General features: G+C 34.2%; 1 protein-coding gene across 6 annotated transcripts in view; it reads left to right on the top strand.

The window, feature by feature from the left end:
- SOCS5 (suppressor of cytokine signaling 5) overlaps window positions 1–21,248 on the top strand; it is a 59,612-nt gene that overhangs the window by 11,109 nt on the left and 27,255 nt on the right. For 2 of the 6 annotated variants that reach the window (XM_081264325.1, XM_081264322.1), the window contains exon 2: window positions 15,518–15,622. The exons of 3 other annotated variants lie outside the window; for them this stretch is intronic. The gene's annotated coding sequence lies outside the window, so the exon portion shown is untranslated. Of the gene's footprint in view, window positions 1–15,517; window positions 15,623–16,637; window positions 16,709–21,248 lie in introns of all 6 variants that reach the window. One more of the 6 variants, XM_081264323.1, reaches the window with a different exon arrangement.

Here is a 21,248-nt window from a genome sequence, read left to right as displayed (position 1 = left end):
GGGAAAAAAAATCTAATGTAGGTGATTGAGCACTTAAAAGAGGCAGAAAGATAAGACTGCACAGTGAAAAAAGTAGGAAGATACTTTTAAGATGTGGGGGAAACAGTACCAAGAAAGAACATTAAGGGAAAAAAGCAAAGGAACTGGTGAGCAAAATTCCATATCTAAAATACATAGTTTTAAGTTGGGATTAATAAGAAATTATTTAGATGATTGAAGGCTATGTTAGCTTTTCATCACTATAATAAAATATCTGAGATAACCAGCTTGTAAAGAGAGGGTTTTTTCTGGAGCACAGTTTTAGAGGTTTCAGCCTGTGATTTGTTGGTGCTTTGGGCCTGTAGTGAGTGAGGTAGTATATAATGGCAGGAGCATGTGGCATAACAAAACTACTTATCTCATGACCAAGAAGCAAAGAAGAGAGAGGAATAGATTAATGTCCCACAGTCTCCCTTGAGGTCATGCCCTCAGTGACCGAAGGACCGCCACAGAAGGTCCCAAGCCTTTTGATACCTGTGCCTTGAGGGTCATTCAAGATCCGAACTAGCAGTTTGAATTGGAATTAATAAGAAATTAATAGTAGTTAGATGATTGAAGACCAAGGTTGGAATTGGAACTCCTTCTAGTATATAAGTAGAATTAAACTGAACAGAAGTGGTAATGTAACTTAAATAGCAATTTAGCACTTAAATGACAACTTTATATATAGTTCATAATGTATACAGCACTGATTACTTAATTTTTATCTAAATCCTGTGTGTGTGTGTGTGTGTGTATGAATAAGCAAAATTTTGAGTTTGATGAAGTCCTATTTTATGCAAGTGTTTTCTGGGTCCTGAGTTCCCCCACAGTTGTGAAGATAGTCTGTTTCTTTCCACATGCTTTACAGTGATAACTTTTATTCTTAGGTCTATGAACTGTCTTGGATTGTGTAGTGAGGCTGAAGTATTAGTTGAAGTTAAATGTTTTCCTCCATGTAGATAGCTAGTTATTTCAGAAAAATTTATTCAAAAGGCTTTCCTTTCCCAATTAGTTGCTTTAGTCAAAGATCAGTTGACAAAATAATTGGCTTGGTTCTATACTGTGTTTGGTTTGTTTCAGTTTGTCAGTTTTTCTGTCTTCATACCAACATGCCATTGTCTTGATTAACATAGCTTTATTTGTCCTGAAATAGAGTAATGTAAACCCTCCAATTTTGTTCTTTTTTTTTTCCGCCCTCAGGATTGTTTAGGCTTTTCTAGGTACTGTGCATTTTCATATAAATTTTGGAATCAGCTTATCAACATCTACAAAAAAAAAAAACCTACTGAAATTTTTAATAGAGGTGCACTGACTATGAAATTGGAGAGAAATGACATTTTAGCAGTAATTTTTCTTTCAATCCATTAACAGAGTGTATCTGTTTAATTTCTTGAGCAATGTAATATACTTTTTGTGGGTGTATTATTTTCATCAAATTTGTGAAATCCTTGTCTTCAAATTTTTTATTTTCCAAGTATCTTTTTTTGCTCTTCAGACTCTAGTCCCATATATGAGCAGCCACTCATAGGAAACTGAGATTCTGTCCATTTTTCTTGCAGTCTCTTTCTCTTTCATTCAGTTTAGAAAATTTCTGTTGCCCTCTCAAATACATTGATTTTTTTTAAACTGTTCCTTTGTCTAATTTGCTGTAATGCCTGTCAAAGTTAATTTTTTATGTTAGATATTCTTTTCACTTCTAGAATTGTGTGGTTCCTTTTTCATATGTACAGTTTCCATTCTGTTGAGACTTTTTGTTGTTGCTCATTATGTTGATGTTTTTGAGTCTTTGAACTCTTTTGGAATTAAAATCTGTGTATTCATTTTAACCATTTTTATGTTATTTTTATGTTATTATTTTCATAATTTATGTTAGTATTTTCTGGGTCCTGAATTAACCCACAGTTGTGAAAATAGTCTTGTGTTTCCTTCCAGATGCTTTATAGTGATAACTTATTTTAAAGTTGTGAACTGCTTTGGATTATGTAGTGGGTCCTGCCATATCTGGGTCCTGATTATAGGTTATAATTGCTTTTTCTTATATTTTATTAATTTTCATGGATTTATGATGTCTTTTTTTTAAGGTGGGTTGATCTTTCTTTATTACTGTTTTGTTCTGGCGGGCAATCAACTTGATTTTCAAGTTTTGTTTCAGGGTTTTTGGTTTTAAGGATTTTTGTTTGTCTTGGGCAGTTCTACAAGAACTAAACTTTAGTTTAGGACTAGTTGATGATCACGATGTCCTTTCTTGCATCTCCTTTGATTGCCCCCATGTATTGGTCAAGCTTTATTTGCCCTACCTGGTAGGGACTGAGTGATCCCAACAGTATTTGAACTCTGTGAGTTCTTGAATGAGATCTTCCCAGTATTTGTTATTTTCTTGAGCATTTTTCTCTGTCTAGTCTTGTGGAGTTACACAGCATACCTACACAGATAGGTATGTGGCTAGAGACTCAAGAAGGTCTCTTTTGCAGATTTTTGAAACGTTTTCTCTGGGTAGCTTTTTCCTTTGTGGTACTCTGCCCTGTGGATTCTTGCTGCTTTAGTGTGCTACAAAGTCTTTTCTGGCTCCTCAACTCAGTCAGATTCTTTTGGGCCCTCCCTCCCTTTCTCCCTGTCTCTCTCCTTTCCTCCCTTCCTTCCTTGTGGTTCCAGGCAGAAAGCTGGAAAATCATAGAATTGCTTCATTTATTTTCCTTCTTTCAGGAAGGAATTATGCTTTCACACTGCCTCTTATCTAATGTCTTGAAACTATTATTTGGTATTTTGTCTAATTTTCTGCTTGCTTGTAATGGGAGGACAATTATTGCCTTATGACCAGAAGTCAAAGTCTTTTGCCTCAGTGAAGTTACATACCAATGTAAACTCATTGTAAATTGAAAATATGGTTGTCAAAAATGCATATAATACATTCCACCTACTGAATATGATAGTACACTGTGGAGTGTTGGTTGTTCACCCTTGAGAGTTGTGGCTCTCTGCTTCTGTCCAGCATCAACAGGGTATCGTACTACATTTTCCTTGCTTAGGAAAAGATCAAGTCAAAGTATCGATTTTAATGAATGTGAAACATTATTTTTCACACCACTGTCAAAAAAGTCATAAGTTGAACCATCATAAATTGGGGACCATCTGAACTGCCCACATTTATTGTTGTTTGTAGTAGCAGGTTTAGCCCAGCATCACTTACTACATCATAACCTGAAATGGAAATACAGAAATTTTAGTTTTTCTTCATAAAAATGGTATAGTTTTGGTATTTTGTGCTTTTTAGGGTATGACTTGATTTTTAAAATATAGCATCTTTTGATTTTCAGTCAATATAGAGAGGTACAAAGGAGGAAAAAATCTTTTGAAAAAGGAAAAATAACTAAATATTCTAAAACACAAGAGTTTATGATAGCTATTTGACATCATTTCAGATTTTTTTTATTGAAAATATCTACATAGAAGAGTAATTTTATTTAAAACTTTAAAAAGAGAAACTTGTATTCTTTTTATTAAAAATACTTAAGTTTAATTAACGAAGGTAAATTGTTAAACAGAAACAATCTGGGAAAAATTGCTCAACCACAGGTAAATATTTAATTACTGAAAGAGCTATCACTTCCTAAAAGATCTTCCTCTAAGCTTAAGAAATAAGTTTTCAGAAAAAGTCTAAAAGGTTAAAGTCATTATGTCATTAACTGCATGCTCCAATAGATGTCTCACATAAAAAGGGTCAAGTGTTGGCATACAGTGGTACAACTTTCTAAATGGCAATTTGGCAGTATTCAGAATCCTTTAAAATTTTTATACTCTTTGCCCAAAATTGCATTTTCAGGAATTGATTCTAAGGAAATAAAAAATGCACACAAATGTATACGTGTGTTATTTATTCATCACGATGGCACTTATAATGTTAAAAAATTAGAAATTTAATCTTAAATGATTAAAATTATGCTGTGGCAGTATAACCATACCATTAAACAATTACAAATGATATTCCTTAAAATTTTTGTTTAGTGTACTGATTATAATAATTGTCAGGAGATTAAAAAATTATGAGTATTAGGATATTTAATGGTAGAATAAAGTTTTCACTAATGTAAAAAGTAGGTTGATACTTTTGAAATCCTTAAAAGGAAACATTTACTTTTAAAAGTAAGATGTAAACTTTAAATAGATTTTTTTAAATCATCTTGTACTATTTAATATTTTTTACTTTTTCCACAGTAAGCATATACTGTGTTCATAATCATCCAAAGAACATAATTTAATATTTAAATTCTTATAAAATTAATATTTGGGAGGATAAGGAAAGAATTTAAGTGAACTTAGTTTTTTATTATCTTGATGCCTTTTTTCCACTTTTGCAGATAGTTTAGCTTCAACTTTTTTTTTAGTTTTAATGAGACATTTATTCTTACACATCTAATATGTATCCTAAATGTTTCCCAAATTAAAACAATTTCTCATGTCTCATACTGTAATATTGAATTTCCATCAGACACATCATTATGCACTTGAAGAAGTATAATATTGCTCCCCCCCCCTCCCCGCCACCAAGAGCTGTTTTGAAGAAGTTTTGGTCTTGCTTTCTTGGTCACTATTTGTAATCCCCTCATTGCAGGTGTTTATGTCCTTATGTTAAAGAAAGAACAAAAGTCAAAGTCTGTATTATTCTAAATAGTATACCTTATTTGGTGGCTATCCCTTTCATCTTAAGCATATGAACCTAGTGCTCTGCAGGAAGCTTCAAATACTTTGCTGTATATAGAACCTGTTAGAAATCCAGAGAAGAGCAGTTATAGCACAAGCCTGTAATCTCAGTAGCTCGAGAGGCTGAGACAGGAGGATTGGGAATTTAAAGCCAGCTTCAGGAAAAAAAAAAAAAAAAGGCACTAAGCAAATCAGTGGGTGCTAAGCAACTCAGTGAGATCCTGTCCCTAAATAAAATATGAAATAGGTGAGTTCAATCCCTGGTCATCCCCCACACTCCCCCAAAAGAAAGAAATACAGAGAAGAAAGTAATGAACAAATAAGTTAACTCTATAGAGGCACCATTCATACACCATTCATCGATTCTGAGAAATACTTTAATATAAACTCTTTAGACTGATCCTTAGCAAATGTAGACCCAGAACTCATTTGGGTGTGGGAGATGTACTTCAGTCTAAGCAAACTCAGAGAAGACTAACATAAAAAACAGAGACTAATATAAAAAGCTTTTAAATTTTATACTAAGATTAAACAAGCCATGATAGTCTGGTGGCATACATCTTTATTGTAAGACTGTATCTCCCAAAAAGATTTTTGAGTGATTGGGTCCACTGATCAGAGCTTACTGATGCTTTTCTGAAAGCTTGAGACAGTGGTTTGTTATTCTACTTTATTGTTAGGCTTTGTGAAGGGTTCTAAAGGTGTAGACAAAGTATTTAACCTGTTGAGCCTCAAGTTTTTAATTATTAAAGTAGTAATAACTATCTACCTTATAGAATTGTTGAGAATTAAATAAAACAATCCATGTAAAATGACTGGTACAGTGCCTAGCAGATATCCTCTTCATTGTTCAGATTATTTGATTTCTTCTACTTCTAGATTTGAAGTCTGGAATTTAAGAAAGTGTACTTGATCTTTCCTTGTTCCCTGCAGATGTTTCTGGGAACTCGACTGTTTTGGTATTACAGAGGCACTAATATCACTTGATTTACAAGAGTATCATTGTTTGGAGTAGAAATTTTTACTCAATCTAGTTAAGAATTATGATGAATTTTTACATATATTATGTTTTACTGATATATTTAGTAAGAATCTTTATTTTAAGAAATTTAGTTGTGCTTGCTTTTCTAATTTGGCATTTCTAAAACAACTGGATGTTTCTTGTAAAACAAAGAAGTATACGTCCAGATAACAATGTTATGTTAATAAGCTGTTTTTACTTATAACTGACAAATTTTTTAGTTTTTTGTTCTATGGTTAGTGTTTTTAAATTCATTATATTTGTAGATTATGATATTGTAAGGGATCTGGTCCAATTCTCTGGGATTATAGAGATAGAACCAGAGTGAAATTAAGCCAGACAGCTGATACATCCTAGGGGGTCCTTGGGACTGTGAGGTGCCAGTGCAGTTGGGCCCAGGTCAGGGAGGCCCTTAATGTAAGTGTTTATCTCTGGGGCAAACAAGGAGAATAGCCAACTTTTCCTTTTGAGTGTCAGCATCTTTTCTTTCACATCTCTGTGAGAAGGTAGTATTGAATTTAAGTAGCAAGACTGCTGTCCCAAGGTGCAAACATCCTGAGTGAGTCCCTCCAGGATGGAGCCCCTGCCTGCCCCTCCTTTCTTGTTTAGTCAAATCCAAGTCAGAGATGAAATAACAGATGTCCTTTTTGGGTCAGGTGTCATGTCTACTGGGCACTGTAGAACATTTAAACTCGTCCAGGAGTTTGTTAATGGCAGAGCTGGGACATGTCTCTGGACTTCAGTCTTATCCCAATTACCTCCCTGCTTCAGGTGAATTTCTTTTCAATTGGAAGAGATCTGTTTAAAAGAGACATTGATTTATTAAGAAATGTTTTGACATCTATTTAGATGCTATTTGCTAGTTGTACTGTATATTACTTTATTATATACAATTTGGTATTTAATTATCTTACAGGTCTGTGTTACCTCCTTAGCTGAGTCTCTGAGGGCCAGTAGGCCAGTATCATTTTGGTTTCTCTTTTAGATGACTTTTAAGGCATGAAATATTTTAAACATTCAATAATTAACTTGTTGATTAGTGGGTAAATATTTCTGACAGTTTTTTTTATTTGTATCCAATTTCACATTTTAACATAATAGAAAACATAAATAGAGAAAGCCAGATTTTGTTACTTAAGGCTCACATCTTTGGGAGATTTAGGATTAAGTTACATAGGCATTGTTGTTAATTCAAAGAACCTAGTGCTCCTACAGAAAACTGACATTTAACGTGTTAAGAATTAGGGAAAGTTAGGGACAATATGGTAGGTCACTTATTTAAATAAATGGCTTAGTGATCTCGTTGGTGTGTGTGTGTGTGTGTGTGTGTGTGTGTGTGTGTGTTTTAAATCACAATCTAAGAGGAGCTACTAACTTTTAATGTACTGATTTGCTGTGGGTTTATTTACTTAGGGAAAAAAGAAATATTTAATGCCTTCTTAGATTGGTTTGCAAAGTGGTGCAACTGTGGTCAGTTTTACTTGACCTAGTCCGCGTTCTTCAGAAGTGCGTGTTTTGGGTGTCAAGAGGAATTAAGTGAATCCATCCTGGCAGGTGGCATCACTGGTAGAGGAGAGTTAAAGGAGCCAGGAAACTTTGTCCCCAAGAGTGATCTCTGAGGAATCTCAGCTGATTCTTAAGAATAGATAGGACTCTTAAGAATTGACCAACTTTGTCTTAAACTTCTGGCAGGAGCGTATACCCTGAGAACAGTCATACATAGACATTTAAAAGGAAAAACAATGGTTTATTTAAGTGGAACTTAAGATGTACACTTTTGTGTCAGCCCTACCAAAAAGTAAGTAAAGCTGGAGGTTGTAAATGAGGGGTTCTTGTGTGAGAGTGCCTAATAATAATGATCACAAGAGTCACAAATTTGTCCTGAGTTAATTTGAGTCTGATTTCATAAACTACAAATCTTCCTAACCTCCTATAGTGATGAACTTGATCTGTTTTTCACTGATAAGATTATGAGTTACTGTTCTCAAGGTTTTCAGAGACTGGCTGAAATACTAATTGTTTTTGTGCTAATTATTTACAAAAAAAAGTAGTGTTTTGCTGTCTTTATTGTTGTCTTAGCATGATCCCTGCCCAATGTGTGACTTGTCCAGTCACCTGCCATCTGTCACTGTTGGACCTCTGAATGCCTGTGATGTTGAATGCCCTTAACTGTCCACGCCCCACCCGATAGAGAACAAGGGTTTTGGATTACTTCCCCCAACATCTCCCCCTTTCAATGGGAAGCAGTTTGGAGATATCATTGCCCATTTTTCTGTAGAAACTGATAGTGGGGAAATGTAATGGTAGTCCACTTTATGCTTTGAATATTCCCCTTGCTGCCCTGCCAGTGCAAATTGTTATTTTTTAAAATAATTTTTAGACGTTGATGGAGCTTTATTTTTATTTTATTCATTTATATGTGATGCTGAGAGTTGAACCCAGTGCCTCACACTTGCTATGCAAGTGCTCTATCACTAAGCCACAACCCCAGCCTGCAATTATTTTTAAAATGGACATTTCTTTCTCTTCTTCTCTCCCTGATCCTCCTTAATCTCTCCAGCCCTGCCTGATCTCAAGGGAAACAGGATTACCTTTCTTCCCCATCCTAGGCAGAGTTATCTGTTCCTGAGTACACACCCACCATAGGAAGGAAGTAACCCAGACTTTGGGGATGGTACCAGAAAATCTCAGAAATGACTGTCTCCCAAATTAACAAGTGAATTACAACTCCAACAGAGAACTAGTGGAATGTAGTTTTGAGTCACCTCTTTAAAAGCCCCCTGTTCCTGCTGATGGACAGAATCACAGCCTTTGGCACAGGAGTCCCCTGTGTTTCTCCTTTGCTAGTAAAGCAATAAACCTTTTCCCTTTTTCTCAAAAAACAAACAAACAAACAAAAAGGAATTAGGTGAGAGAATTTATGGATAAATTAGTATAAATCTGAAACTGCTGTCAGAAAAAAACAAGCACATATTAATGATAATGAACAATATTTTTATTTCTATTCCAGTGACCCAATTAATATATAATATGAATGTGAAATATTCATTCAAATTTATATTTGTGTATATCATGTTTGTATTGTCTCAAATTATTGTTTATGTGCTGTCGTTTAAATATTTGGTTTTGATATTAGATGTTAATAACCTCTGCTATTGGTTGAGACATTGTATTAGTCAGCTTTCAGTTTCTGTAACAAAATATCTGAGCTTGTCAACTTTAAAAGAGGAAAGGTTTGTTTTGGCTACAGTTTTGGAGGTTTTAGTCCATGACCAATTATTCCTATTGCTTTATCCTATATGCCTATGGTAGCATATAGTTGTGGGGCAGCCTGCAGGGAACAAAACCAAGAAAGAGATCAGGTCCTTCAGTCTCTTTCAATGACAGGCCCTCACTGCTTTAAAACTTCCCACTAGGCCTCATATTCCATTAACACCAAATTAAGGACCAAGCCTCTTACCACATGGGTTTTTTTCCAACCTAAGGTAGAAATTAGTTGTTTCTAAGTCTCAAATTACTTTTAAAAATTTTAGTCTGCTGTGCTGCATCTTCATTTTCCCATTTTTCTGATGCACACATACTCAAAACATTTAATTTTAAGACTTAATTTGTAAGGAATTAGAAAGTCTAAGGTAATTTATGTTATGTACTTTTAAAATTTAAAAATCAACATTAGTAAAATTGATTATTCAGTATATTGCTGTATAAACTTTAACTGGTACATAAATCCATAAAATCACCACACAGTCAAGATAAAGAATCGCTCTGTTTCCCCAAAAAACTACCTGGTACTCTCTCGTACCACATTCCTAGCCCCTGGCTTTCCTGCTGTAACTCTGGATAACCACTGATTTCTTATAAATTGAAGCACTCAGTATGTTTGTTACCTTTTAAGACTGACTGCTTTCACTTAGCATGACTTTGAAATTTATCCAGATTGTTGCTTATATGAATGATTAATTCTGTTTATCTTAATAGTATTCCATTGTATGGCTGTACTACATGTTGTCTGTTCACCTGTTGAAAGATATTTTGAAATATTGCCAGTTTGGGGTGATTATGAGTAGAACTGTTATAAGGATTTATGTACAAGTTTTTGTGTGAACATAAGTTTTTGTTTTTCTAGGATAAATATTAAGGGTTGGGATTGTTAAGTCATATGTTTGACATAAGAAATTGCAAATTGTTTTCAAGAGTGACTGTCCCATTTTTGTGTCCCCACTAGAACCTAGAAGCATTCTTGTTGCTCAGCATCTTTGCCAACATTTTAAGTATTTTTAAATTGTATGTGTTTTTAATTTATTTTGGCTTAATTAGGATTTCCCAAATTAGATGGCTAACAGTGTTAAACTGTTCATGCAGTCAGCTGCCTTTCATCTGTCCTGCTTGGTGAATGGACTCTATTCAAATCTTTTGCTCATTTTGTATTTTCTTGCTGTTGAGTTTTGAGCATTCTTTACATGTTCAGGATACAAATTATGTGTCGAATATGCCATTTGTCAGTAGTTTCTCCCAGTTTGTAGTTTGTTCTTCTTTCTCTTGACAGTGTCTTTGACAGAACAAAAAATTTTTAATTTGATGAAATTGAATTTGTTTTTTTTTTCTTTTATGGATGGTATTTTTGTGTCATGCCTAAAAGTAATCTTCATAACTCTGTTGCGATGATTTTATCCATAGGTTCTAAAAGTTTTATAGGTTAACATTTTACATTTATATCTGTAATCTATTTGAAGTTAATTTTTATATGAGGTGTGTGAAGTTTATGTTGAGGTTCACATGTTTTAAGTTTACGTTGAAATTCACATGTTTTTGCATATGAGTGCTCAGGTTTTACAACACTTTATTTAAATATTATCCTTTCTCCATTGAATTGTCTTTGCACTTGTTTGAAAAATAATTGGCCATATTTTAGTGGGTCTCTTTCTTGACTATTTTGTTTCATTAATTTATGTGTCTGTCCCTTCCACAATACTATACTGTCTTAATTGATGTAGCTTTTTAGTAAGTTTTAAAATCACATAGTGTAATTCTTTTAATTTTATTCAAAATTGTTTGACTATTCCAGTTTCTTCGTTTTAGCTTTTTAGAATTAGTTTGCATCTATGAGATATACCTGGGGTTAGGGGTTGATTGGAATCCTGTTACATCTATAGATCAAATAGGAAAAATAGACGTCTTTATGTTGAGTCTTCAAATCTTCAAATGTGATGTATATTTATTTACATCTTTGATTTCTTTTATAGTGTTGTAGTTTTCAGCATATAGCTCTTTTAAGTGTTTTGTAGATTTATATCTTAGTATATCAGTTTTTTATAGCCATTATAAATAGTATTTTAAAATTTCAGTTTCTAATTGTTCATTGTCAGTTTATAAAAATAGGATTGACTTTAGTATTTACCTGTATCCTAAACCTTGAAACCTTACTCAGTTCTCAGTGGTGTTTTTTTTTTTGGGGGGGGGGGTGCTGGGGAGGTTCTCTGGAATTTCTACATAGACAAATATTTCTGTAAATGTAGCCACTTTTTTCTTTCAAGTCTGTGTGCTTCCTTCCCATACACTTTTTCTCATTAGTTAGGATTTCAAATATAGTATTGAATACAAGTGACAGAAGTAAATATCATTGATTTGTTTGCAATTACAGAGGAAAAGCATTCACTTTTTCATGATTAAGTTTGAGGTTAACTGTAGGAATGTCCTTCCACTTGATTTGGGATCATTTTACTCTTCATTTCTTCTAGCTTTTTGAAGTAGACACTAACGTAATAGTTTTGAGAATTTTTTTTGTCAATATAAGCATTTAATATATTAACTATAAACTTTTTCTGAGCATTGCTGAACTCCATCAAATAAATGTTGACTTTTTTTTATTTTCTAATTGCCCTTGACACTTCCTCTTTGTTCTGTGTGGATTATTTAGAAGTTCATTCATTGTTTAATTTACAAATTTTTAGGGGTTTTTCTGTTATTGATTTCTAGGGTAGATCCACTGTAGTCAGAGAACATATACTATGTTACTTTAGTTCTTTTATTAAATTTGTTAAAATTTGTTTTATGACCTTAAAGATATGTTCATATTGGTGAATGTTTGGTGTACTTGAAAACAGAAAATACTTAGCTGCTGTTAGGTGGAATATTCTATAATTGTCAGTTAGATCCAGTTGGTTGTAGTGTTAAGTTTTATATTCTTGTTAATTTTTTTTGTGTGTGTACTACATTTTTTGTTACTTAGATTACTGAGAGACAGAGACAACATTGAATTCTCCAACTATCATTGTAGACGCCCCTGATTCTGAAGTTCTGTCAATTGTTTGTTCTGTTAATACATTGAGGATTATGTTATTTGTAGTAAATTGGCCCTGATTTTATCATAATGTTTTGGGTCTTTTTTATGCCTGCTTATTTTCTTTGCTTTGAAATTTACTCTGATAAGAGCATAGCCACTCCAACTTTTTTTTCTTATATTTATTTTTTAGTTATAGGTGGACACAATATCTTTATTTTATGTGGTGCTCAGGATTGAACCCAGTCATGCATGCCCAAGTGAGCACTCCAGCTCTGAACCACAACCTCAACCCACTTTTGACTAGATTTCTATGCAATGTTTTTCCCCCCATCTACCTTTTCATCATATTTGACATGAATTTCTTATAGGTAGCATAGAATCCGGTCATCCTTTTTAAAGAAAATCTAATCTTCGGTGTTTTGTTTTATTTTGTGTGTGGTGCTAGGAATTGAACCTAGGGCTTCGTGCATGCTAGCAATTGCTTTACTACTGAGCTATGCCCCCAGCCCTTTTTATTTTTTATTTTGGGACAGTGTCTCACTAAGTTGCTGAGGCAGGCCTTGAACTTGGAATTCTCTTGTTTAAGCTTCCCAAGTCACAGGGATTGTAGGTGTGCCCACTGCTCTGGCTTTATCTTGTTGTTTGTAGATCATTTACATTTAATACATGTAGTCATATGTTTAATTTTTTGTTGTTGTTGTTTGCTTTCTTTCTTTCTTTTTCTGCTCCTCTTTAATCCCCTTACTGCCTCCTTTTAGATTATTTCAAGTTTTTAATATTCCATTATTTTTTATCTGTTGTGGGTTTTTAAAAATTGTATCTCATCATAGTGTAAGAGTACCCATTAGTTTGTGTAGTTGCTCTAAGGGTCATATACATATTTAGAATAAGTATTTTTCCATTTATGTGGGATGCAGAAATTTTAACACTGTATGTTTCTTTACCTCCTCTCTTAAGTGTATTATCTTATTTATAACATACACACATGGAAAGCCATATTAGACAATTACATAGTTTTTGCTTTCAACTGGCAAACATGTTTGAATAATTTATTATATTACTAAGATGGCTACCTTTTTTTATTCTTTCTTCGTTACTGATATTCTAGTTTTCTCTTTATATCATTTCCCATTGTCCTTGAGTAATTCTTCTAGATCAGATCTGTTGGCAATAAATCCTTTTCGTTTTACCTTCACCTGAGAGTATTTTTATTTCATTTTCAATCCTAAAGGAAATTTTCATTGGGTATAGAAATTTTAAATTGTTAGTTCTTTTCTTGGAGCCTTTTAAAAATGTGCTATTTCCTTCTGGACTCCATGGTTTCCAGTGAGAAGTTTAATCATTCAGATTGCTGTTCTCCTATAAGCAATTCATCACCCTTCTCCCCCTCCCCCACCCCCGCCACTATTTGGACTATAGTGTGCCTGGGCATAGTTTTCTTCTGTTTGATTTTTCTGAGTTTCTAGGATCTTATATACTTGTGCTTTTACCAGGTTTGTTTTTTCAGTCACTCTTTGCTCAGATACTTTTCTCCATTGCATTCTTTTACTTTCTTTTAGAGTACTGATTAGACCTTTTGATATCCCAAAGGTTCTTGAGTCTCTGTTCATTTTTTTCCCCCAGACTAGATCATTTTCATCAGTCTGTCTTCAAGTTCACTGACTCTTTTGTCATATCAACTGTACTTACTAAGCCTATCCAGTGATTAATTTTAGTTATTCTGTTTTTCAGTTCTAAAATTTCCATTTGGTTTTATAGAAGTCTCCCTTCTCCATGGTTTCAGTTACTCATGGTCAACCATAGTCTGAAAATACTAACTTGAAAATTCCAGAAATAAACAATTCATAAATTTTAACTTGAGTTAAAACTGAGTAGTGTGATGGAATCTTGTGTTAATATTCATTCATTAGTCAATTAATGAACAAATGACTAATTCATTCATTAATTGACCCATGAACAAATTGGTCAATTAGACAAGTAGCTGTCTTTTATTGGATTGATTTATCAGTTTCTCAGTGCATGTATATGGGATTTAATACTACCACAATTTCGGGTATCACCTGCAATTCTTAGAATGTATCCCTTTAGATAAGGAGTGACTGCTGTGTTTCATAGCTTCTGTTTCTTTTCTGAAACATTCTGTTTGCTTCATGACTGTTAGCACAGTCTTTGGCCCTACCTCAAATCTACTAAATTAAATTCAGGGAATGGGGTCTAGTAATTTGTTTTGAAAAGCCCTCTGATACCCTATACATACTGAATTTAAGAATTACTCCTCAATGTCGTATAACTTCACAAGCACTCAGTATGGCTTGATTTCTTAGCAAAACTTTAATAGAAGGTAAAATTGCTTTTTCCCATTTTTGAAACATGCTAGTATGCTCAGATCTAATTTATTGCCAAGATCACTAACACATAGATTGAAATTCACACTTTTCTTTTTTTACCCGAGACGTTAAATAAATTATAAACACCACAACTTAAAATTGTTGAATGTACATATATAAGGAAATTAAACTTTGATGTAGTTTTTGGCCAATAAATCACTTAGTCTCTGATCATTACAATGCTATAAATTGTCCTGTATTTTAAATTTCAGGATGTTAGTATTTTTTGTTCTAGATTTTAGGCTAACTTTCAGATTAAGATTGGGTTGAATAATTGGAAGATGGGTCTTATTCTATATAATTTCTTTTTTGCACAGAAGATTAATTTACATATGCTTATAAGGTATTTATGTAAATTTGCCATTCAGGACAAAAATGTCAGTCTTATCATAAGAGTCTGTTTTTTAATTAATCTATAAATCACATAGACCTTGAGGTGTATGTAGGTTAGTGGATTAGATTAGTAGGTATATGAGGATGTGTGGGTTAGTTATGATGTATTGTTTCTCTTGTTATAAACTTTGGGGTCAGAAACACTTGTGTTCAATTCCTAGATCTTTTACTAATGATTGGGGAAATCAAATATTAATTTTACATTATAGAAATAGATTATAGATTATAGTCTATTAATATTTGTGTTAGATTTCAAGTCCATTACCCCATGGTTTCTGCATTAGCAACAGACCTCCTGTCTGCTTAATACTAGTCAAGGAATAGCAGTGTTAAGGAAAAAAGGACTGCTGAATACTGAATGTTATTATATCTTCCCCTAATTAATGTTATTATATCTTCCCCCTAATTCACGTGTTGAAATCTAATCCCCAGTGTAGCTGTATTAGGAAGTAGAGCCTTTGGGAGGTGATTATGTCATGAGGATGGAACCTGCATAAGTAGGATTAGTGCCTTTATAAGAGGCCAGTGAAATGCGAGTTCTTTCACTATGTGAGGTTTCCATGAGAAAATGGCCATCTGTGGAATCAGAAAGCGGGCCTTCCCAGACACCAAATCTGCTGGTGCTTTCATTTTAGACTTCCAGCCTCAAGACTGTGAAAAATAAATTTCTATTGTATACAAGCCACCCAGTTTTTGGTATTTTTGTTTTAACAGCTGTAGAAGACTAAAACAAGGGCCCTGCCCTCAAGAATCTTACTATCTATTGGAATAAACAGGAAAACAGTTTATTATGCAAAAGAAATGATTGCTATGATGAAGGTAAGTTCACAGTACTGTGGATGTGGCATGTTGGAACCAGGTCTGACCCACAGAGCTAAGCTGTTTGTAGTTTGAAATCAACTGGTGGTGTATACACCACAGAAACCCACAAATGTGCATATAGTCAGTTCTGCTATAATGGAACATTTGCATTCCTAAAAGTCACTAAATAAAAGGAAAACTGGGATTGAGACGTAACTTACACTTTAAAAAAAAATAGCAACCTAATAAAAATGATAGCTTAGTTTTACATGTTAAAATGGTTAAGAAAAACGAGTATTACAGCAAATATGGTATTTCACATTGATAAAGACCTGAAGTTGGCTTGTGGAAGTAGACATGGGAAAATTTTCTCTTGTGGTTTCTGTGAAATGGTAGAAGGTTGTCAGAAATCGGATAGAGAGTTAACACCAGATGTGAATGGGTGTGACTGATAACACAGGTGAACTGAGGTAGCTAGGAAGTGTTTGGGGTGTGTGTATGTGCTGTATATTCCTCTCAGTTGGGTGTAGTTTTCTGCATTAAACTAGTATTTAATGACACATGAGCAAATGGGATTTGTATTATTGTCATATTGTTCCCCAAAGTAACCTGCACATTGAAACAACTAGGAATTTTCAAAACCAACATTGTAGCAGAACTGAGTGGTTAGCATCCAGCCCATTCTGAGACCTGTTTTATAACATGCCACTGGAAATGGCACTTGAAGAGACTTAAGGAATGAGTATGGTATTTTGTCAAGTATAGTAAATGTAGAAGGAGTGCATACCAGAGAACAACAGCATGTGGAAAGGCATACAGAAGAAAACCTATTGCATTCAGGAAACGTATGTAGTTAGAACTTGAAAGGAAGGAAAAAGAAACTCTGTTAATAAAACTTAATGATTAAGCAGGGGCCAAATTCACAATGACCAGATATCTAATTGAAAGAATGTACATTTTATCTCTGAAGGTGTAGAGACCAGGGAATTTTGAACAGGGAATTATATATTTTTTAAAAATATTTATTTTTTAGGTGTAGATGGACACAACACAGTGCCTTTATTTTTATGTGGTGTTGAGAATGGAACCCGGGTCCCGCCCATGGTAGGTGAGCGCTCTAACTCTGGGCCATAATCCCAGCCCCGGGAATTATATTTTCTAATATGATTTATATGGCACTATCTGGTGACAGTAGGATGGTAGTTTGAAGAAGACCATTGAGGTCTGAGAATCTAGGGAGCTCAGGAGGAACAAGTGTCTGTCTTCCATAGAGCTATAAATGCTTTACGGACAACTGTGTCCTTTCTTTGTTCCTAGTAATCGTTATTATTGTAATTCTGTTTCTTGATTTTAAGAGCTGGGGTCATGAGCAGGTGAATTTATAGCCAGCTTTACAATAGCTATTTTCACTATTAGCTTTATTCTTACAGTGTTTAAAAGTGGTATGGGGAATCATTTGAAGAAGTTTTAACATCTTAAGGTGCATTCATTGAAAAATAATTATATGGGCCAAAGTTCTCTTTGCCCACTGAATCCCTTTGGTGGGGGCACTGGGAATTTAACCTTGGGGGGGGCAATTTACCACTGAGCTACATCCCCAGCCCATTTTTTTAATTTTGAGACAGAGTCTCACTAAGTTGCTTGAGGCCTTGCTAAATTGCTGAGATTGGCCTTGAACTTACGGTCTTCCTGGTTCAGCTTCCCTAGCCATTAGAATTATAGGCATGCGCCATTGTGTCTGGCTAGATTCATACTTTTTCCCAAATTATAAGAAATGAAGAAATAAAAGGAGAAAACTCAAGGGTTAAAAAAAAAAAAAGCTATTACTATGTTCCTTCAAGTGAAAGTTATATTTAGATGCAGATGATTTGAGTAACAAGTCTAAATTAAGAAAGCCATATATCCCTTCCTTTAAAAAATCGTTTTCTCACTTTGTACCTTAGCAAGTGTTTTGATGTGTGTTACAGAGAGTAGGGCACTTATAATCTGGTTCAATATACCAAAAGCACACTAAATCCAATTGGAAACAGATTTAAAACATAAAACCATGCCTATAGCTTCCAGGTACTTAATTCACATGTCCCACAGTGTATTTAGGTTATAATTATTATACAACAAATATTTGTTAAAAGGCTAAAATGCAGTACTCAAATTTAGGGACAGTTAGAGCCAAAAAGTAATGGAAACATTGCAAGTTTTTTTTAAATAATTTTTTGATCTTTGAGACTGAAGAGTGTAATTAATAGGTTATGGATTCACAGAGGCTATATACTCAGAGTAATTTGACTCAATATTTCTTTGAGGCAATAGTTGCTGCTGTTTTTTTTTTTTAGTTTCACAATTGGGCATTGATGGGATTTTTATTTTTAATGATAAAATTTAAAAGTTACAAAAATTACACATGATCATTTTAGAACAATAAAGTATTCTACTTGTTAAAATAAAAATTAAAATTCCTCATATGCTTCAAGAGTGCTGATTTTTTTTAAAATTCCTTGCCTGCAACTCTTTGATAGGGATCAGGTCATCAAATACCAAGTTCCTACTATAGATAATGTTCACCTAAGACTTACTAACCTATGACAGCCATTGTGAAAAGAAACCATGAATGTGGGCGTATAAAAATGAAACTTATTATCAGGAAGTGGTTATAGTTACACTATAAATCATTTACCTCAGTCTACTTTAAAGGTAGATATTTCCAATCCTTACTTAATCTTGACAGCTCCAAATTATACATATTTCCATATTCCTCTACCTTAATTTTCTCAGAAGTTATAATCTTTTCCTTTATGCCAGTATTTTTTCTAGTCCTTTGCATTTACTAAAACAGTATTGTACCTTTCTGTCATGAAGTTTTTTCTCTTTAACCCCTATCCTCCATACATTCATACTGCTTTATTTTCTGACTGATTTGTTTGGCTCTTCCAAAACATGCAGTGAATTATCTATGGAGTCATAATCACTTATAAGACAAAAGTCAAAGAATAAAAGCACTTTGATTAGCATGAAATGTAAGATCCTTTAGTGTCTCTCTTCTCTGCCTTTCAGGTTGCTTTTTCTTTTACTGTACATCTGCTGTACTTCAGCCATTGGAACCCCTCTCTGCCTTTGGGAAAGGCAGGTCTTTTCCTGAGTCTGTGCTTTTGCAGTGTCTCTGTCTGAAATGCCCCTTTCCACCTGACAGATAATCATTCTTTAAAACCCAGCTCGAGATCCTCTTGTCTATAAAACCTGCCTGTTCCCTGTGGATGTTAGGTTTAGTTAGGTGTATGTTGGGAGTTATGAAAACTCCAAAATCCCAACAGGCTAAAGATAGTATTAACTTCTGAACTGTAGAAGTTCAGAGTTTATAATGTAAGGCTAAAATGACAGCTCTGCTTCATGAAGTCATTTTTAGCTCATGGCTTCAGAATGTCTCAGATTTGACCTTAGGCCTCATAGTTCAAAACTGGGTGTCTTTATTTTAAACAGCAGGGTACAGGAAGAAAAAAAGAAAGGAAGGAGAGAAGAGCCTATACCAGAGGTCTCCTAAGAAAGCTTTCCTAACCAAAGGTCGAATATGCTGTCTGATACGTAGATGCTAACACACAATAGGGCGGGCAGGGAGACTGGAAGTTCATTGGATTAGACAAAGGGGAATGAAGGGAAGGGAGGAGGGATGCGAATAGGAGACAATGGAATGAATTCGGCCTAACTTTCCTCTTTTCATATATGAATACATGACCAGTGAAACTGCAGATCGTGTTCAACCACAAGAATGGGATCCTAAGTAGAACATCGGTTATATTCCATGTGTGTATGTATAATATACGTCAAAATACATTCTACTGTCATGTATGTCTAAAAAGAACAAATTAAATAAAGAAAAAAGAAAAAAATGTTTTCCTAAAGCTTCCATCATATATATGTGCTTCATTTCACTGACCAGAACTTAGTCCATGGCTGCAAAGAAGGCTGGAGAAATGTAATCTTTATTCTGGGTAGCTTTGTGCCAGTTAATTATGTTATTATGGAAGAAAAGGAGAACAGGCATGGGGACAGCTTGCAGTCTGGCACATTCCCTCAACTAGAGATAGTTGCTTTGTGCTTTGCATTCCCATGGCACTCTTAATTAATTCACACTTAAATTGTAATTTATTTCCCTTTTCTCCTGGATTGTATACTTCTCAGAGACTGTGTTTCATCTTGTTATCTCCAGCACCGTATATAAAGTTTACCACATGGTCCATGGCCCATGTTGAATTAATAAACATATTCAGGAAGAATACAGCAAAAATATCAGAGACACACACCAATAACAATATTTAAATTCCAAAGTATTTAAATAAGCCATTGCTTATGTAGACATTAGTATCTACTTCTTATACTTAAATTTTGTTTTTTCTTTTCTTCATTAAATGAAGAGAAGTAGATACTGCCAGTTGTAAAGGACTTGGCTTGTCCTTTTAAATATCTCAAGATGGATTGATCATATAGAAAATGAAGTAATTTAAAAGTTCACATAATTCTTCTGTTACACTTTTTTATTGGACTAAAATGGACATAAAATTTAACATTTTTAAGTGTACAGTTCTGTAGCATTAAGTGCCTTCACGTTGTCATATAACCATCACCACCTGTCACCAAAACTTTTTCATCTTCCCCTACAGAAACTCTGTACCCATTATACACTAACTCTCTTTTCTCTCCTCAGCTTCTGGAAACCACCTTTCTGCCTTGTGATTCTATGAATGTGACTACTCAAGGGACCCATGTTAGGGGAGACATACATATTTTTTGTCCTTCTGTGACTGACTTATTTCATTTAGCTTAAAATTTTCAAGGTTCAACCATGTGGTAGCATGTGTTAGAATTTTCTTCTTTTTTTAAAAAAAAAAAAAGAGAGTGAGGGGGGGGGAGAGAGAGAGAGAGAGAGAATTTTTAATATTTATTTTTTAGTTCTCGGCGGACACAACATCCCTGTTGATATGTGGTGCTGAGGATCGAACCCGGGCCGCATGCATGCCAGGCGAGCGCGCTACCGCTTGAGCCACATCCCCAGCCCAATTTTCTTCTTTTTTAAGGTTGAACAATGTTCTGTTTTATTTGTACCAGTTTTTTCTATTCATCTATTAGTGGACACTTGGGTTGCTGTGTTAGATTATTTTTTGGAAGGCTTGTTTTCCACAAGTATTCTCAGCATTCAGGTAGTGTTTGATCTGTTGTAATATTACTATTAGTACCCCCAAACACAAACCACACACTTATATAATTTTTTAAAGGAAATTTAAGAAAAGTGCAAATGAGATAGAACCAGTCTATTCTTATTAAAATAGGTTAAGTTTGGAATGAGAAGTAAATACAGTAATATATTTCATGAAAAAAGACTAGATTTTTGTACTCTCCTGAATACATGGTAAAAGACACAGTAAAATCCTATCTGTGAGTGCCTAATCTTTTGAAATAAAAAGGTTCTTAAAGATTGGACAATAACTCTCCTTCCTCTCCTCAGCTTCTGGAAACCACCTTTCTGCCTTGTGATTCTATGCAGCTTACTGATTTTGCTCACTAATTCTCTGTAGCATTGATGAGAAAAGAGTTCTGTTCTCACTGGGTTAAGTAAGAAAAATTAACTCCATTCCTCCTACTTGACCTCCTTTGT

The sequence above is a fragment of the Spermophilus citellus genome (genome assembly GCF_964194105.1).
Source record: "Spermophilus citellus genome assembly, chromosome: 13".
NCBI classification, from domain to species: Eukaryota; Metazoa; Chordata; class Mammalia; order Rodentia; family Sciuridae; genus Spermophilus; species Spermophilus citellus.
This window is presented reverse-complemented; position numbering and strand designations above follow the sequence as displayed.